The following is an 18,700-nucleotide window of genomic DNA, read 5'->3' on the forward strand; positions in this document are numbered from 1 at the left end:
TTCCGTAAACAGAGAACCCATACCAAGAAGGCCCTGCCACATGTCAGCAGCAGCCAGGGCCTTCTGTTGAATATAATTCTTGAGGGGGAGGGAGACAATATTACAGATGACAGGGGAAGAACAAGCAAGTAGTAGGTCCTCTGTGTGGAGGAGATGGAGAAATGCTATTGGGTGACAGAGAGAAGGTGGAACTACTCAACATCTACTTTGCCTGTTTCTTCACCCAGAAAGAAAGCAGTGCCTAACCTGGGCTGGATCTACACTGACCTGCTTAATGTTATTAGAACAATATTGCTTATATATATATATTGTGGTTCTATATTTTGATATATATTTTTCTGTGAGCTGCCCTGAGACCTCCAAGTAAAGGGTGGTTTATAAATTCAATAAATAAATAAATATTGGATTTGTTGTTGTTTAGTCGTTTAGTCATGTCCAACTCTTCGTGACCCCATGGACCAGAGCACGCCAGGCACTCCTGTCTTAGATACATCGTTCTAAAACATCACAGGGCACACTTGAAATTTAAATCATTTTTCTTACCACACCTAGAGTACTGTGGCCAGTTCTGGGCACCACAATTTAAGAAGGATATTGACAAGCTGGAATATGTGTAGAGAAGGGCGACTGAGTTTATCAAGGATTTTGAAAGCAACCCTTATGAGGAAGGAGTTGGGTATGTTCAGCTGAATAAGAGGAGACTTAGCGAAAATATGGTAGTCATATACAGATATCACCTACTCTTTCTTTGCTTTCCTACAGCTACTTGCTGCTCTAAATGCCAAGAAAGCCTGGCTGCTGTTCTGACTGCTGATTGGAACATTTAAGAGGGGTTGTCAAAGACCCGTGAGATCAAAAAGACATAAGGACTATCCATACCAGGGACACTGTACAAACTATTGTGTGTGTGTGTGTGTGTGTGTGTGTGTGTGTGTTGCTCTTTGACCACTTTGTAATGTTGTGAACCACCTTTCTTTCTAAATTAAAATTTCATGCATTTTTAAAAAAAAAAATTAAAATCACATTAATGTGGAAATGGGAACATAATGGACTAAATAATGAGCACAATGACACAGACTAGCACTAGTATGATCTGTCTACCTCTCCTCTCTCCCCAGTGCTCTGCTGAATATCTTTGTACCCATTTCCCTACCTTGTGTATTCTATCGCCGTTGACATTTTCATCCTGGGAGTGTATTGTCTCTAGAAATGATCACCAGCCATGAGGCAAAATAACTGAGGGCTCCAGAAATGTGCATTCAGATGTCCTGGAGTCACTATATTAAGAGTTATCAGAATGCATTCCTGGCAAGGAAGCAGGAAAAAAATTAATCACAGCATCCCATTTTAGCATTGCTGGCAGCAATGGGGTCATGGCAGCTTCACAGAATTGATTAACTACTTATTAAACAAGAGCAGCAGTGACAGAGCTTTAAGATATCAAATTAAGGCTGGAGGAGCTCCCAGCAAACAAAGACTACAAAAGACAAATGCACGTTAATGTCTGCTTCAGTCATAATGTGACAAAAATCCACAGGAGGTTATCAGAGTAGCGGCATTCAATTTATCTGCTCTATCAAGTTGCACCCCAAGTCAAACCTGAAGACCTTTCAGAGTTGCCAGCAGCAGATTGAAACAACAAAAATTAAGCTGCAATAACAACAACAACAACAACAACAACAACAGTAATAATAGTAATAATAGATGAGATAAACGAGGGAGAATGTTGAGTACAGAATGAGAGAGAGAGGGGGAGAGGGGGGAGGGAGAGAGATGCCCTATCCAATATTTGAATTGTCTGTAAGCACCACACGGGGGGGGGGGAGGAATGGGACAAACATGCTAGCTCTGCCCCGCATTCCCATTGCCCTTCATGAGCAGTTGGCTAACTATCTGCAGTGGAGAGCTTGCTATACTTGCTGAACACTGACTGTGTGATCTAGAATCTTGTAAAATCAGACTTTTTCATTGAGCATTCCACAAGTAAAAGCAGGCTTCTTACTGCAGACAGTCATGCGTCAACCCATAATGATAGGGCAGAGCTAGCATTTGTCCACACTCTGCACCCACCCATGCACACACAAGTAGAGTTACCATCAGTGGCGTAGTGTGGGGGGTGCAGGGGGGGCCGGCCGCACCGGGCACAACATCTGGGGGTTAGGGTTAGGGTGCGCAAATCCACGGGTTAGGGGGCGCAAATCCACGGGTTAGGGGGCGCAAATTACTTGCCTTGCCCCGGGTGCTGACAACCCACGCTACGCCACTGGTTACCATACAACATGATGGATAGATGGATGGATGGCCAGATAGATACAGATACAGATACAGATACAGATACAGATACAGATACAGATACAGATACAGATACAGATACAGATACAGATACAGATAGGAGAACCCCTGGAAATTCAGGCATTTAATGGACTATTCAACTCCCCTGGCAGCTCATGCCTTACATTATCTTCCACTCCAGCCTTCTGCTACTAATTGGTGCGACCTTGGGTGCATCTTTCTGTTCCTATCCCTGACGTTCATCTGCTATGAAGATGAATTAGTTATTTAGGTAGCAATCAGCTCGCCTGGTTTAGCCAAAGTGCAACCATTTCTCTTCAGGCCTATTAAGCGCTGGCTAAACTTTCCGTCTAATGCACATTGCAAATACACGGCCACTCTGGGAATGTCAGGCTCCTAAATATTTCGTTATTTGTTAATGAAAACATTCTTCTCAGAGAAGGGAAGAAGAAAGGGAGGGAAACGCGAGGAGGGAGGGAGAAAGGGGGGAAATCAATAAGGCACCCGAGTTCCAATTAAAAGTGTTTAGGGAGCTGTCTGTTTTTATCACATTCCAGCTTTGACTTACGCCACCCAGGTCAGCAAGTAGCCACAGGTAGGTGTTGGGAATTGTGTTGCGGGCTCAAACAAAGTCAGCATCAAGCTCCTGTGGAAGGAGGGGGCCTTTAATGGATGCTAAAGGCATGGGAGATAACAAGCCATTAGCTCTGCCAGACGATGCTTCGTTTCCCTATCTGTGTTCGTGCTTTCAAGCACCAGTGGAATAAATGTAGCACGGTGCTCACCTGAGGCTCTTCCTGCCCATCCCCACTCCTCCCTGCCCACATGATAGATCAGAATAACTATGGAAATTGGAGTTGAGGGGTGACTATCATATCCCCCCCCCTTCCTCTCCATTGCTTTGAACAAAACTAGCAGAGGCTGGGCCTCACCAGTGCAGCCAACAGTAAATCAAAAGGCAGCGGACAGGGGCCCCAGGGCTGCCACACTGTTGGAGAAATTAAAGCCAGTTAATCGCTGTATTCATGAAATCTACATAAATGTGCACATGTACAAAGCATGGTTCTGAACAGGAGTTATTTGTATATTCTAGAGCAGTGATCTTTCCCCTTGGTACCCCAGAGGCTGATGGACTACAATTCCAATAATCTTCAATCAACTCAGGCAATGGCCAGGGAAGATGGGTGTTGGAGTCCAGCGAAGTCTGAGGACCCAAGCTGAAAGATTATAATTCTAGAAGATGTTGCAACTGACATTGTCTTCAAAAAGACATCTCCTTCCTGTGTTCCAGGATCTGCTGGGTTCTCCAGTGTGGTGAATCACTGAACTTCAGCTGACAGCCTTCTCATGTCAGTGAAAGACCTTCAGGCCCTAGATCAGTGTTTCCCAAACTTGGGTCTCCAGCTTTTTTTGGACTACAACTCTCATCATCCCTAGCTAGCAGGACCTGGCCTTCCTCAACTCGTTGGTAGTTAGAAAGAGAAAGGCCAGAATTGAAAGGTGAATTATGTGAGCTAGAAGGTAGAAGAATCTGGAAGCAGGGTAGAAAGCCAGAGAGAGAGAGCCGTGCCTGAGCTCTGCTTGAATCCAAGACTACGGCTAAGGGAGAAGCAAGACACTCTTGTGGTGTTAATGCTGTGAACGCCTCCACTGTAGGCTCAAGGTGTATATATGTGTAAATAAACCATATATCACAAAGACACCACAGTCTCTGCTGTCTATCATTCCAAAGGAAATGGAGAATGGGGTGGCATGCAACTCAAGCATTGCATTCTGGGAAATTGTTGTGGAAGAGATGATTCACTAATAACATGATATTCTCCTGCCCTTATCCTATGATGAAACTTTTCCACACCTATCTATGCCCTTGTGTTTTAGACTTCTTATTTAAACATGCTCTGTTTTAGTGTATTCAGATCTTAGCTTTTTATTTCGTTTTAGAAATTAAAAGGGAGGGTGTGATTGAAAACATCTGCACCACAATAAATCTGGCCACACAAATCTGGCAGCCACACGCACACACAAGCTCCAAAGTGGAAGAACGACGAGGAAAACACACCTCAAGGTGACTTCTTCATGCCATAAACGTTGGGACGAAATTGCTTCGTTGCTCTGCCATAGCTCATTCTCTCCCCCATTGGGAACACTGTGAAAAGACCTGAGCTCTGTGACCTGGAGCCTGGGCAAGATGAGGAGCCTGGAGTTGACATCTGGCCTCCAGGCAGGAGGGTCCAGCCAAGCCAGATAAACAGCATCTCCTCTTTGCCATTCAGTAACATGACAGGGCTCCAGATGGCTGGATTAGGCCTTCTGGCTGAAATTTGTCTTTCCCGTAGCAGCTGATTAAAAAGGGAGAAAGTGCAGGGTTAAAGAGCATATAAGAGGAAGACGTATGGAATCAAAAGCACAACTGAAGGCCTGAAATATTGATTCAAGGAGAGCCCTGGAGAGTCATTTCTCAACAAAGATGCCTGTTGCTCACCAAAATAACTGCAGGGTGGGCAAAAATCAGATCTGAATGTACAATTTGAAGATGTATTTGCACTCTGAGAGTCGTTCCATTTTAGTACATGTTGATACAAGGGGAGGAGACAAATGAATGTGTGTACCATGCCCATCAATGATTCTATTATGCTGATTTCAAATCTCTCAAAACTGGCCTAGATATAATCTGCTTCATAAGAGGAGTCCTGCAGTTTGCTCCCTGACCTTGATCGTCTTTCAATTCTTTTCCAGGTGCATGTTGCTGCTAACCTATAGATCTCTCAGTGAACTGACGATTCAATTCCACAGGTGTGCATTCATTTTTTAAAAAAGAAAAGAATGGAAGATCAAATGAATTAGATCAATTAGTTTTTGATCTTTTATAGTAAAAACAATTTGGCATTTAAATGAATGGCAATTTTTTTCATTTGCTTGTTTGTTTTGTTCATTCCCATTGCTTTGCACGGAAGGCATTGCTTTGAATTGAAGATATAAGCTAGAGATCTGTGTAAAGTTCATAGAAAGATTATGGGGAAGAGAGAGAAAGAGAGCAGTAAAATTGACAGAGTAGGTATCAGGTTTAGTTTAGGTTACCAGGTAGGCTATGTCTGTGCTCCTGTTTTATTGTTCTGAAAATGAGGACCATTTGTCTTATCAGAGCAAGGCTTTTAGTGTGGCTGTCCTGTTCTATGGAATGACATTTATGTCCAGATAGAACAGGGGACCACTATCTAGAAACAAATTAAGACATTTTTGTTCTAACCGGTCTGGCGCTCTGGCATGACTTGCGCCCAAGTGTAAGACCAAAAAAACAGGACATTCTGGGATCCAATCCGAAGCCAGGAATGGCTTCTATAATTCCAGGATGTCCCACTTAAATCAGGACAGTTGAGCGGTATGCACTAGCACCCAGCAGCAGCCAACATGGAGGGGCAGCAGCATAACCTGGATTTCCAGTATTGGTGTTGCTGAAACTTACCAGGAGGGAGGAAGAAAAGAGAAGGCAGGGTGGTCAGCACTGTGGGGACACCACAGTGGAGCCAATCTGGTGCTTCCACCAGTGTGTTGGGACAGCATGGACTAGGATTGGCATCTTTGTTCTGACAAAATATAGGACATGTTGGGGCAGGTTGGGGCAATTCCCCCCCAAAAAAAAAAAAAATCTGGTGCTGAAATGACTTCAAAGCAATCCATTTCAATCTATTGCAACCTAACAGGATGGCCCCTCTGAAAGTTGTCACATACACATGAATTTGTACATCTGTCTGTGCTTTGCTACCCAGAGCTTAAATACATGACCTTTCACACACATGCATTTGGAGAGGATATCTCACTTAGTCAAGAGAGAGGGGGGAGCAGAAATACAAGACAAACTGCTTTAATACAGGATGTAGCATTGTACATTGAAATAAGGGGCAATCCTGTATTATACGGGATAGCCGTGGACCTCCCTGCTGTATCACCACTCAGCCCAGATCTGCTTCCTGCTAGCCACAGCAATGCCAGAGCTGGGAGACCAGGTTTGTGTCACCGCTTGGCTGCTCCTTCTTGTAAGATGCCTAGTCTTTATTTTGGAAGATTTTGCTTCTCGGTTTGCAAATCACCAGCAGAATTGGGATCAGAGGTAGAATTTAGTTTTTACTTGGGTATTATTATCATTTTACTCTTCCCAGAAGGCTGAGCCAAGCAGGGCATGACTTGTACCTGGGCAGTGTAATTGTGACGGATCACAATGTCCCTTGTTAAATTTCACCTGGGAGCTGTGCAGAGCTCTTGATGGCCCCGTGTGCCCCAGGGGTCACCAAAGCAAAAGCAGGAGAGCATTGCAGTCTTTAAAACAAAGGCTCTGAGGAAGTACTTTATATATATTTTGTGCTTCTTTCTGGGCCATAAACCGGGGTAGATGTTTTCAGAGAGGCTCCCAAGGTGAAGAGCCTGATCTCTCACACATTTATCAGTCTGAGATGAGTAAGTCTGTTGGATTCAATGGAATTAAGCTCAACTTGCTGCGTTTGGATCCTGGATATTGTTACTTAATGAAATCTGTGGGGAATAGAACAGTGAATAGGGAAGCTGAGGTCCACAGGCCTGAGGGAATATGACATTAGCCACAGGACAGATTAAAAAATAACTCAAGCCAAGTTTGTAAAGCAGGTGTGGGGAATCTTTGGTCCTCCGGAGGTTGCCAAACGACAACTCCCATCTGGCCAATTGTCAGAGGTGATGAAAGTTGTGGTCCAGTGGCACTTGAAAGGCCAAATGTTCCCCATACCTATTGTAAAGGAGGGCTCTTCTTTTGCAGCTGTGTCTTGAATCATCTGATGACAGGTGACTTTAATTTAATTCACACAAAATGGAAAGTGTATTTGTATTAATGAAGGCTTAAAACAGAAAATGGCTAAATGTGTATTGCTAACAATAGTTTTCTAAGTGGACTCTGAGTTCTTGCTGATTTGATGATTAACTAATTGTTTTCAGCTAGCTAACATGTGAGTGTTGTAATCTTAGATCAGGTGACAAAGGTCTTGAGTTACAAATTTGCCGTCTTGAAAGGGTGGTGGCTGTTAGACTTTCTCTGAACAGAAGGGTATAAATGGCTCCAGGCTAAGGCTTCTTATTTCTAAGATGCTGAGCCTGTGCTATGCTGCATAAGACATTGTATAGATGTTTTGGATATATATTGGATGTTTCAATTCCGTTATGAAGAAAGTTCTGTGATAAAAGCTTGAACAATATTTTTATGGGTCTGGACAATGTTTTCTTCCAACAGAAGTCAGTTTCAGTTCTTATGCTTCCAGTCACTTCAAACTGTGCAGTATTAATATCTGCAATACAATGGTACCTCAGGTTATAGACGCTTCAGGTTACAGACTCTGCTAACCCAGATATAGTACCTCGGGTTAAGAACTTTGCTTCAGGATGAGGACAGAAATCATGCTCCAGCAGCGCAGCAGCGGGAGGCCCCATTAGCTAAAGTGGTACCTCAGGTTAAGAACAGTTTCAGGTTAAGAACGGACCTCCAGAATGAATTAAGTTCTTAACCCGCGGTACCACTGTAATTGATCGGTGGGCAGGGGCACCCACCTGTCAAAGAAGATAGCAGAGGATAAGCCCTTTCTGGATCTGACTTTCTGACCAGAAGGGGTTCCCTGCCCCAGCATATAATTGAAGAATGATAGAGTTGGAAGAGTTCTTGTAGGTCACCTAGCCCACCCTCCTATTCGATGCAAGATCTACAAAGCAGGATGCAGCTACAGTATCCCTGGCAATGGCCATCCAACCACTGAATGAGACCCCACTGCCTTTCAAAGCAGGTTGTTCCGCTGTGGAACAGCTTTTGCTATTAAGAAGCTTTCCCTAACGTTCAGCTGAAATCTGCTTCTCTGCAGTTTCCACTGGCTGGTTCTAGCCCTGTCCCTCGGAGCAAGAAATAAACCTGCTCAGTCCTTCTGCATGACAGATATTTGAAGGCCACTATCACATCTCCCTTCTTTTCTCTGGGCTAAACCTTCTTTTCTCTAGCTGTTCCAGGCATTCCTTATAGGAACAGTTTCCAGGCTCCTGGAGTGGGGGTAGGAGAGAGAGAATCCTTATTTAGTGTACAAACAGCCGAAATAAAATAACAAAATGTTGACATGGGAGAAAAAGTGCACTCTCCAGGCTCCATTATCAGATTAGCTATGGCCTTTAAATGAACAGCAATGCCTATGGCATTTATCAGTGGATTCACAGCAGTGTCACAAAGAAGAGCGTGCTTGTTTTTAAGAGTCAATTTTCTATTAACAGAATCTGAAATTGTGTGTTGCAGGGGACCACTTTCAGGTTGTAGACTGATCCTCATGTTCTGGCCATCTGCAGTTTCCAAACCAGAAAGCAGCCATGCCATTATATAACGTTGGACTTGTGATAATGATCTTATGGGTGGGAGTGGGGAGTGGGGGGGGATATCTGTAGATGGTAATGTGACAGTGCTATTAGTTCACTTACTGAAAAATATGGTAAGGCAACTATGCTGCACTGGGAAAGTCACCTGCTCATACTGTTGAGTTTCCATCAGAGTTGGAGAACTTCATGCATGAATGTGGCCCTCCAGGACTTCGGTATCAGGCCCTTGGAACTCTTCCCCAGACCACAACCGTTCTCTCCAGGCCACATCCCTCACTGCCCTGCTTCACACTCAAAATGCATTCCCCTGGCTAGAGAGTGTGTTTGAACTCTGGTAGTGATAGGGAGGCTCAGAGGGCTGCATTTGGCCCCTGGGTCTGAAGTGTTGCATCCCCGCTGTAAATAATGGAACAGCGTCCACAAATGCATGTGAGGTCAACAGCTTAGCATAGACTGCACAGGTCACATAGCTTTGTCTTCCAACACCTTTCCATTGCTACCCACCAGTCATGGATTGGAGCCCACTCAACCAGACCTCTTTCCATGTGGTTTCAGAGCACTTTGGTGCACCATGGAGCCAGTAAGTCAGTGGGGTAGTGTAGGTTGCCAGTGCCCGGGACCTTGCAAGTGGGGGAGGTCAGATGGAGTACATATGTCATACACACATTCAACTTCCTAATGGCATTCACATCATCCAGGAGATTGCAGCCATAGAAATAAGAGTTGTTCCATTGTCTGGAGAGGTCACTTCCTGATTTGCAGGGAGAAGCTGTTTTCAATGGTGTCTGGTGATGGAAGTGCACAGCTGTACTGAGGCAGCACTGGGTATTGAAATTTTGCACCCTCTATCAATTTTGTGTATGGGCCAACCGCCCCTGTGGGCCCCCCTGCCATGGTACGCCGCTGCAGTCAGCAGCTGTACTGGGTGAGATGGACCCAGAAGTGGACTTGACTGAAGACACCCTCAGTCTAGTCCACTTCCAAGGCACAAAGAGGGTCTCTGCCTGCTTTCCTTACCTCAAGCCTTTGAAGACATTCACACCCACTAACCCACCCTTTGCTTTAGACAGTTTTAGCTCACCTGGTTTTCTTTATAAAGGGGGCTTCCATGTACAGCATTGCTACAGACATCTGTTGGTCACTGCTTCTCGGGACAAGGCAAGACTTTTTACCTGCAGGTTGATTGGACTTGGTCCTGCTTCATCCCATATGCCAATCCCTTAATTGACCGTGGAGGATGGTGCTTTCTGTCCAGAAGCTCAGTTCAGGGGCTGACGTTGCATAGTACCCCCCTACTACATTGCCTAAAGGAGCCTGTTGGAAACAGTCCACAGCATGGTGGACTACTGGCTGGGCTGCATATCAAGCAGCACATGGGCTGCTCAGTTAATATATCTGTGGTCCATGCCTATGCCAAACCTATACTCCTGTAACCAATAAAGTTGCGACCTTATTTTGACAATGGACTCTTGGTTCTTATTTACTGCTCATCTCCTTTTTTGCTGCTCATGGGTCTGCAGGGCAGCAAGCAGACAAAGGCATCCACCCCAGGGGAGAATGGTAAGTATGAAACAAAAATCATGAAAATCGATTAAAATTTACAACTTCAAAACTTTTTTGACCATCCAATTGCTGCTTGCAATTAAAATCTATATCTCAACAACGCGTAACTGAAACTCAGAGTCAAGACCTTTTTATCCAACCAGGCATTTTAAATATCAACACAAATAGTTTTGTGAAAGGTTAGTGGCTATAGATTGCTCTGCTCCTACCAGCAAGGTGAAGTAAATTGTCTTCCGGTGCATAAAGGTGGGGAGGTGGGGTGTTGAAATCAAGAGAGAGCCAGAGGATGGCTGCTTGTTTCAGAAGCTGATTCCTGGTTAGATTTATTGCTTATGTGGGCCTTGAACTCATTGCTTTATTATATTTTATCTTGAGGGCAGGGAAAATATTGCTGTGTTCCAGCTTGCCTAGAAACACTGTGCTTGACCAGTCTGTCAGCTTTAGTCTTGATAATATCCTGTTCTAAGCTTCCCCCAGCCAGTCCATGTGACTACTGTACTGGGATATAGTTGTTACCAATCACATGGTCCGGTGAGAAGGCTTTCATGGAATACACAGTATGATAGACTGCTTTATGAGCTTTGTCTCAGTGGCATTGGGGGGCCTTTCTTGAAGTTGAGCCTTAAGCTGTGCACAAGCTCTTCCTCCACATATATGTTGAGAGTGGGATGGGACCAAGCCTGCGAGTCTCTTGCCCTCTAGATGACAGGTTGTGTACACTGTACAGCTAAACACATGGACTAGGGTTTAAGGCAGGCATGTCCAGCCCGGGGGCCACTTGCAACCCCCAGGCTGGTTTCAAACAGCCCCCCAGGCAATTTTGAAAAAGCAATCTCTTGCAGGCCCTGAGCGCCTGCCCACCAAAGCCACTTCCTTTTTGCAGGCTCGTCACAAGCTCGCCCCTCTGCGGGGGGGGGGGGGGCGTGGCTAGCCCCTGCAACATTAGGGAGTCCCCGGCTGTGTCACTCCTTGGGTCAACCAATCTGGTCAGCTGATTCCTGGTTAGGTTTAGACATGGCTAAATAAATACTAGAGTACATGTTTGGGACGTTGATGCTGCAGCAATGGCGATGGCAGAGGGGCCGCCACCGCCTTGACCCAGTGCCAGATTTATGTATAGGCTAAGTAGGCTAAAGCCTAGGGCCTCTAAATCTAGGGGACCTTGCCAGCCCACCTGCTCCCCAGCAGGTAGTCTCCCCTCTCCCAAAATTTTAAACCCAAGACTTCATGCAAGGGCAGGGCAACTCAGGCCCAGCAACTATGAGACTCAGGGCTAGCCAGTGGGGCTCAATTTGAAGCAGTGGGGCGCAACTTGATTTTTTATTTTTTTTGTAGGGCCCCAGTTCACAGCCAATGTCTGCAAAATCTTATAGATTTAAATAAAATCCATCTAGATTGCCCTGGTGTGGGGGGGCCCTTAGGAGTGGCACTCGGGGCCCAATTTGGCCAAATTGCTCCAATTGCCTGAAGGTCAGCCCTGATGAGACTGTGCAGGGGTTGTACTGACAAGCCCTACACCCTCTAGGTCCCTGGTGTCACTATTCAGAGTACAGACTCAAGAACTTGTTATGGAAATAAGGGGGGGGCACTTATTGGAAATTAGTTTTGTCACCTCTTTCCCCCCAAACCCCAAGACAATGAGCCCAGCCACCTTTTATTCACAGTCACATAAGCACTACACTACAGCATGGCCATAAACCTGTACGTTCAACTGCTGAAACATATACCCAATATGTAGCAATGGAGATTTATGTTACTGCTTTATCAATGAACACTGTGTTTTATGAATGGACTCTGTGTTTTGTGAATTACCTAAGAGCCACCAATAGGGAGCTCTAGAATCTGACAGCTAACCAAATGGGTACTACCAGACAGCGACCCCTGTTGCTGAAAGCAGGTAACCAGCAGGGAATGCTTCAGCTCAGCCTTTGCTCTGTTGACTGAACACCCCCTGCTGTGCAGAAAATGGAGAAAGCTCGTAAACTGTATCCCTTCTGGCATCCTGGCCAACTCTATTATGCTGGTGTAAACCCTGGTGCACCAGAAGCCCAGAACAGCAGCAAATAAAATCCGCTCATACATCAGTGACTGATAAGACTTGTCAACCAGTTTTTCCAAAGTCTTCCTAAATTATAAAGCTCCAAAATACAGGTCAAAAAAGAGCAGGTCTGGGAGAAGCAAGGCATACAATGAGCACCACCAGTGAAAAGGCCCTGTTCCTGCCCTGCCACTTGATAGAGTGCCCACTTGCCCTCCTTCTTGAGATGGAATGCTCTCTATTGGAGTCTCCAGGTCCAGTACAAAGACCAAAAGAAGGGAGAGCACAGGCCTTGAAGTTCCCAACAGCTGTTAATCAAGCAAGCAAGCACACACACAGGTCACCTTTGTCACAGTCAGGGTGCCTATGTCCTGGCCAGACCTGCACCCAATCTTATTTTTGTACAATCTTGTTTGTCCTCAGTAATCAAAATTATATTATCAACATATACAAGCAGAAAAGTTATTTTCCTTCATTTGCAAGGAATCATACAAAACAAAGTGGCACTAATAAAGAAAAGTTCCAGGGTGGCAACAGAAAGCAAACTAAAAATGCTTTTGCAGTTCATCAAAACTATCCAGCAATATCAAGTTATAGGAAAACTGGTGCCATTAACAGTAATCCTTCTAGCTGGTTAATTGGTTCGGCAACTTCCATGCACATGACGTGTGATGCTAATTTAAATTTTAGTTTAAAATTGATTACTTATTTGAGAAGGGGATTATAACAAAACACTGGGGCCTAATTTGAATAGTAGAGTATCTGGTGGGCAAACCAAAGCACTCGTCAGGAGAGCTATGAGATTCAGGTGAGGGTCAGATGCCTTGTCAATCCCAGCAGGTATATAAGAGGCCTGCCCTAAACGTGTACTGTATAATGAAGGCACCAGGCGAACTTCCCTGGGGAGAGCATTCCACAGATGGGGAGCCGCTGCAGAGAAGGCCCGTTCTTGTGTTGCCACCCTCCGGACCTCTCGAGGAGGAGGCACACAAAGAAGATGATCTCAGGGTCTGGGTAGGTTCATCTGGAAAGAGGCCATCCTTGCAGTATTGCAGTCCTGGGCTGTTTCTGAGCAGTCTTCAGAGGCAGCCGTATGTATAACGCATTGCTGTAATCTAACCTTGAGGCTACAAGAGCATAGACAACAGTACTTGGGAGTTAACATAGTGTCCTGAAGATGTTATGGACTAAGATTCCCATTAATGTTGCTGATTGACCATGGCAACTGATGGTCATTGTGGTCCAAAACATCTAGAGAACACCACATTTTAAACACCCATCTCTATGAACCTATGATCTGACTCTGTATAAGACAGCTCAGTACTTGTGGAGGGTGTGTGGCAGACAAGCCATCTTGTTTCCAGGAGAGAGAAAATAAGAAAATAATTGCACAATGGGCACCCCTGTTCAGCAGAGATCCCCCCCAATTAAATATGTAGACTTCAGTATGAAAATTTAGTAAGTATAATAATTAACTTTTGACTCCACTACATAGCTGGATAGGATCAGGAGCTTCCCCATTGCTAAGCTGAATCTCGTTTACGGTTGAAACCAGCCTTTCCATCATCCCCACTGTTTCCAGACCCGGCTTCTTTGTGATCAGGTGTGTGGCAGAGTCTGGGTCAAAGGGAGCCCTGTGCCAAGGAGAGACGCAAGCCTCAGCTGTAGCCAGTGGCATTAGCGTATGGCACCAAGATCAGGGGTGGGGGTGGGATTGAACAATTGGCAGAGGTGGCACGGAGTGAGAGAGAGAGAAATTAATCGTCATTTAGGAAAGAGTCGGAAAAGGCTGCCAGGCTCCGTCAGCGCTGGCCAGTTTCCCTGCTCTCCAGAGTGCTGTCTGTTCCAGACCCATCCGTGCAGAGCTGCCTTGGGCTGGGTCCGCTGGGGCTGTCTATCCTCCTCTCAGCAGTCTGTTGTCACTTGGCATATTTTCACCCTATTACGGAGGCACGTGAGCAGCCTAACAATGATGCTGGAGGGTCTTCTCAAAAACAATAATTCCCAACTTGGTGGATCGATGTTATTTATTTTACAAAAAGTTGTTCCTCTGCAGCCATTAAGTTGTCAAGATTCTTCTCTCCTCGTCGTATTCATCTGCAGATGTGCCTACTGCTTCAATAAGACTCCAGCTCTCCCCTCTCTTTTTTTATTCCATTTGAAAGTAATGAGATATAATCTGTTTAATTCTAGTCTTTGAGCTCATTTAGCGGCCCACTTTTTACTCCTCTCCTTCGATTTATTTTTTCATTTGAAAAGGAAAACTTCATGGCCGTGTTAAAAAAGATTCACTAATCACTGGCTCTAATTACAAAGTTGAGCAAATTGCTATTTTCCCCCTTCTTTTTCCTTTTCTTTTTCTTTCTCTCTTTCTTTCCTCTCTCTCTCTCTCTCTCTCTCTCTCTCTCTCTCTCACACACACACACACACACACACACACACACACAAAAAAAACTTGTTCTATAATTAAAGATCAAATGGGCAGCTGTGGATTTGTCTGTGCTCCATGTAGGTCAGGCCACAGGAGACTGGATGGTGTTGGAGATTAGCAACTGGCTACAGACACTTTTCTTTGGGAGAGAAGGAGGTGACAGAAGAATCTATATTATGCCAAACAGCAGAAAAGTTGGGCTGGAGGTGATATGAAAGCCACAAACCTTGATCCACTAATGTGAGCTGTTCACGTGTCCAGCTGTTTGTGTGAATAACTGTACTTGTGAGGAATTTAAAAGTAAAAAGATGGAGTAAACTAAAACATGTGGAGACTAGACATACAGCTGCACATGTGTTACGCATACTCATGCATGATTGTGTGCCTTGTTCTACAGAGATGGGGAAAATGTGTTTTTGATTTTGCTCTACTGGATGTTGAAGATCATAATTTGGTCAAATACATTGATTTTAGTGGGTCTACCTTGAGTAAGACTAGCACTGGATACAACCCTATTTTATGTATTGCATTTCTTTGGGTGACCTTCCCTGTGACCATTGTTGATGAAGGGCAGGATATAAATCTTACAATTAATTAATAATAGAGAGGATTGGTCATTGTGTGCCCAGACTGCATGTGAGATCACATATGGCTGCACAGCAATGTGCATCAGTTATTATGCGGATCTGCATAAAAATAGACAGGCTTATAACACCGTCCTGAACATGTCTGCCCAGAAGTAAAACCTACTGAGGCTTATGACCAAGTAAGTGGGTGTAGGTTAACAGCAATTCAGCTTAAAGCATAAATCTCCCTAGAGGCTCTACACTGCACACTGTATTCACAACATTCTCCTGATTCCTCCAAGCCGGAAGTAACTCACACTGTTCCAAGTTGAAGTTATTTATTAGCAAAAACACAAGCCTCCACAGACTTGGTTGGGTGTCAGGCCTAATGAGCAGAGCAGCTCATTCCCAGTGGTCTTACTCCATGAAAATCAGTTGCTGAGACCGAAAGTTGCCACCTCCTCACAGCCATCAGTAAGTTCTCCACTATCCAGGGTTGTCCGTCCCCCAGAAGAAGAAGAAGAAGAAGAAGAAGAAGAAGAAGAAGAAGAGGAGGAGGAGGAGGAGTTTGGATTTGATATCCCACTTTATCACTACCTGAAGGAGTCTCAAAGCGGCTAACATTCTCCTTTCCCTTCCTCCCCCACAACAAATACTCTGTGAGGTGAGTGGGGCTGAGAGACTTCGAAGAAGTGTGACTGGCCCAAGGTCACCCAGCAGCTGCATGTGGAAGAGCAGAGACGTGAACCCGGTTCCCCAGATTACGAGTCTATCACTCTTAACCACTACACCACACTGGCTCTCTCAAGCAATCAGACACTGCATCTGTATGAAGCCAACCTCTCTTCCAACCTTTTCATGACCCTTCTGCTTCTGGGAGACAAGTGGGGAGAGAACCTTGTCACAGAAGGAGAGGGGAGGCAACCACAACTCTTCACCAGCCTGGCTCATCTTTAGCTCTTGACCTTCTTCCTCCCATGCTCCGTCTTCAGCTTCTGCCTCCAATTCTGGATTTCTCTCTGCCACAGACTCTCCCAGCTCACTAAGCCCTGTTACCACTTCAGCTTCCAACACCACTCCTTCCCAATCTTCTCCCTCTTCTCCCTGTGACCACTCACCATTGTCCCACCACCACTTGTTCGGACTTTGAAGCTTCTTCTTTTAGTAGTTCCCCAGCTGGTTTCTCCCACAATCGTTTGCGTCCAACCTATCCATGGCAACTGGGCTTTGAAAGGTCCTACAATGTGTGTTATGCAGCCTCCAGTCCTGCTTCTTACAATGCCACCAAATGTGCTAGCTGGAGCTGCTCTAAGAGGCTAGCCCGTCCCATCCCAAGCAAAAGGGCCTTATGTTAAAGGGCCCACTATCTGTAAGCGAAGTAATTTAATGCACTACATTCTGCCGAATGTCAGCGAGGTTCTAAAATACAGCCAAATAAATTTGGAGACAGGGTTGTATAGGTTTATTACATGCATTGATAGTTTCATAGGGTTCGTAAATCAATCCATTTCACAGGTGTCAAGGCCCTCTTTGGAACAGGTAAGTGATAGTGATTGTGTCCTTGCAAAGGATCAGGCGACCCAATTAAATTTCATATCCCCCTTTTCACTGGTGATATGATTCTGCAATTTCATTTGCTTAGTAAAGTCTGAAAGGGAGTTCAGCTATAATCCTGTCCTCCACTCCTCTCATATAACTCATATTCCAGAAGTATAAAGTTCCTTAAAAAAAATTCTAAGTGAAAATAATGTAAGGGAACGTGGCTGGATTGTGATACAATATGCAATTGATAATGTTAGTTGTGGTTAGTTGTTAAAGTGTCACAGGTGTGTTTGCTGTTTTTCCACAACAGACCAACATGGATACCCCTAGGGCAGAGGTTTTCAACCTTTGGGGGTCCATGGCTCCCTTGACTAACTACATTCTTCCTGTGGCACATCTGTGGGTCTCAGAAGCCCAGTTATGTCACCCCTTGCCTGCAGAGCTGACAGCCCCTCACCCCTCCCTTTTGGAGTATTCCCTCAGCCTTATCTCTTCTCCCCTCTTCTTGGGAGCCCTCTGGGCAGCCGCAGCTGATACACCTGATCTGAGCTGCCCCCCCTCCCCAAAGAAAGATGCCTCCTCTCAGTGCCCCACAGGGGCCTGGGAAGCACCCCCTGGCCAGCCCTAGAGGCACCATTCACCTGGGGAGCTTGTAGCCAGGGCTGCTGCAACAAACAGCTGTGCATGCCTTTGGGAGGCAGAGATGCAAGAGGGCATCAGAGGATGGAGGGAAGGAAAGAGGGACAGAGGCCAGTGTTGCCCGTGGCACATGGTTTTCCCCATATATTCCTGGGAGCTGTACTTTATGAAGGGTGTTAAGAAAAGACCCCAAATCCTCATCACAGAGATACAATTCACAGAGCAATCAATCCCTTGTCCAAGGACATTTTGGGAACTGTAGCTCTGTGATGGGAAAGGGGGCCTCCTAACTTCTCTCACCACCCTTAACAAGCTGCAGTTTCCAAGATTCTTTGGAGGGAAACCAGCAAAGTGTTATGATGCTGCCTCAAAATGTATAGTGCAAGGGATTCTCCTTTGTAGTGTATAACTATTGACCTGGATTAGGGATGCCTCCAAATTTAGGACCACCTGAAATTGGTGCTCAGTTTTGACAAAAGCCAGCAAAAAATGGAATCAAGGCTTTCCAGAATCTATCAGCAGCTTTTGCAGTGAGCCACTCAGGACGAGGTTACTTGAAAGGCTGCCTGCCACTGTTTAGACCTATAATCATCTCTCCCTATATGAATGGACCCAAACCCTGTGATCATCAGCTGAGGACCTTCTTCAGGTGGCTTCTCCATGGCAACACAAGAACGGGCCTGTTCTGTGGTGGCTCCCCATTTGTGGAATGCCTTCCCCAGGGCAGCTTGCCTGGCTATATATATATATATATATATATATATATATATATATATCACACCAGGCAAAAACATTTCTCTTCAACCAGGTAACATTACTTGGTTTTTTTAAATGTGTGTGTGCAGGGGGGTGGGGTTATTGTTTTGTTTTTGTTTTATTACGTATTTCGTATTCTCATTTTGTAGTTTCCTTTTGTGAACTGCCCGGGGATCTTCAGATGAAGAGAGCTATACAAATTCAATAAATAATTATGATGGTGATGTCACTTAGAGCATACTCTCCAACATGTTGAGTCTCAAAAGCAGGACACACATCTTCCCTTCCATGTTCCCATGCAAATCACATGACCTGCACAAAATCACAGAAGAAGAGTTTGGATTTGATATCCCGCTTTATCACTACCCAAAGGAGTCTCAAAGCAGCTAACATTCTCCTTTCCCTTCCTCCCCCACAACAAACACTCTGTGAATTGAGTGGGGCTGAGAGACTTCAGAGAAGTGTGACTAGCCCAAGGTTACCCAGCAGCTGCATGTGGAAGAG

Source organism: Podarcis bocagei (assembly GCF_964188305.1).
Source record: "Podarcis bocagei genome assembly, chromosome: 15".
NCBI classification, from domain to species: Eukaryota; Metazoa; Chordata; class Lepidosauria; order Squamata; family Lacertidae; genus Podarcis; species Podarcis bocagei.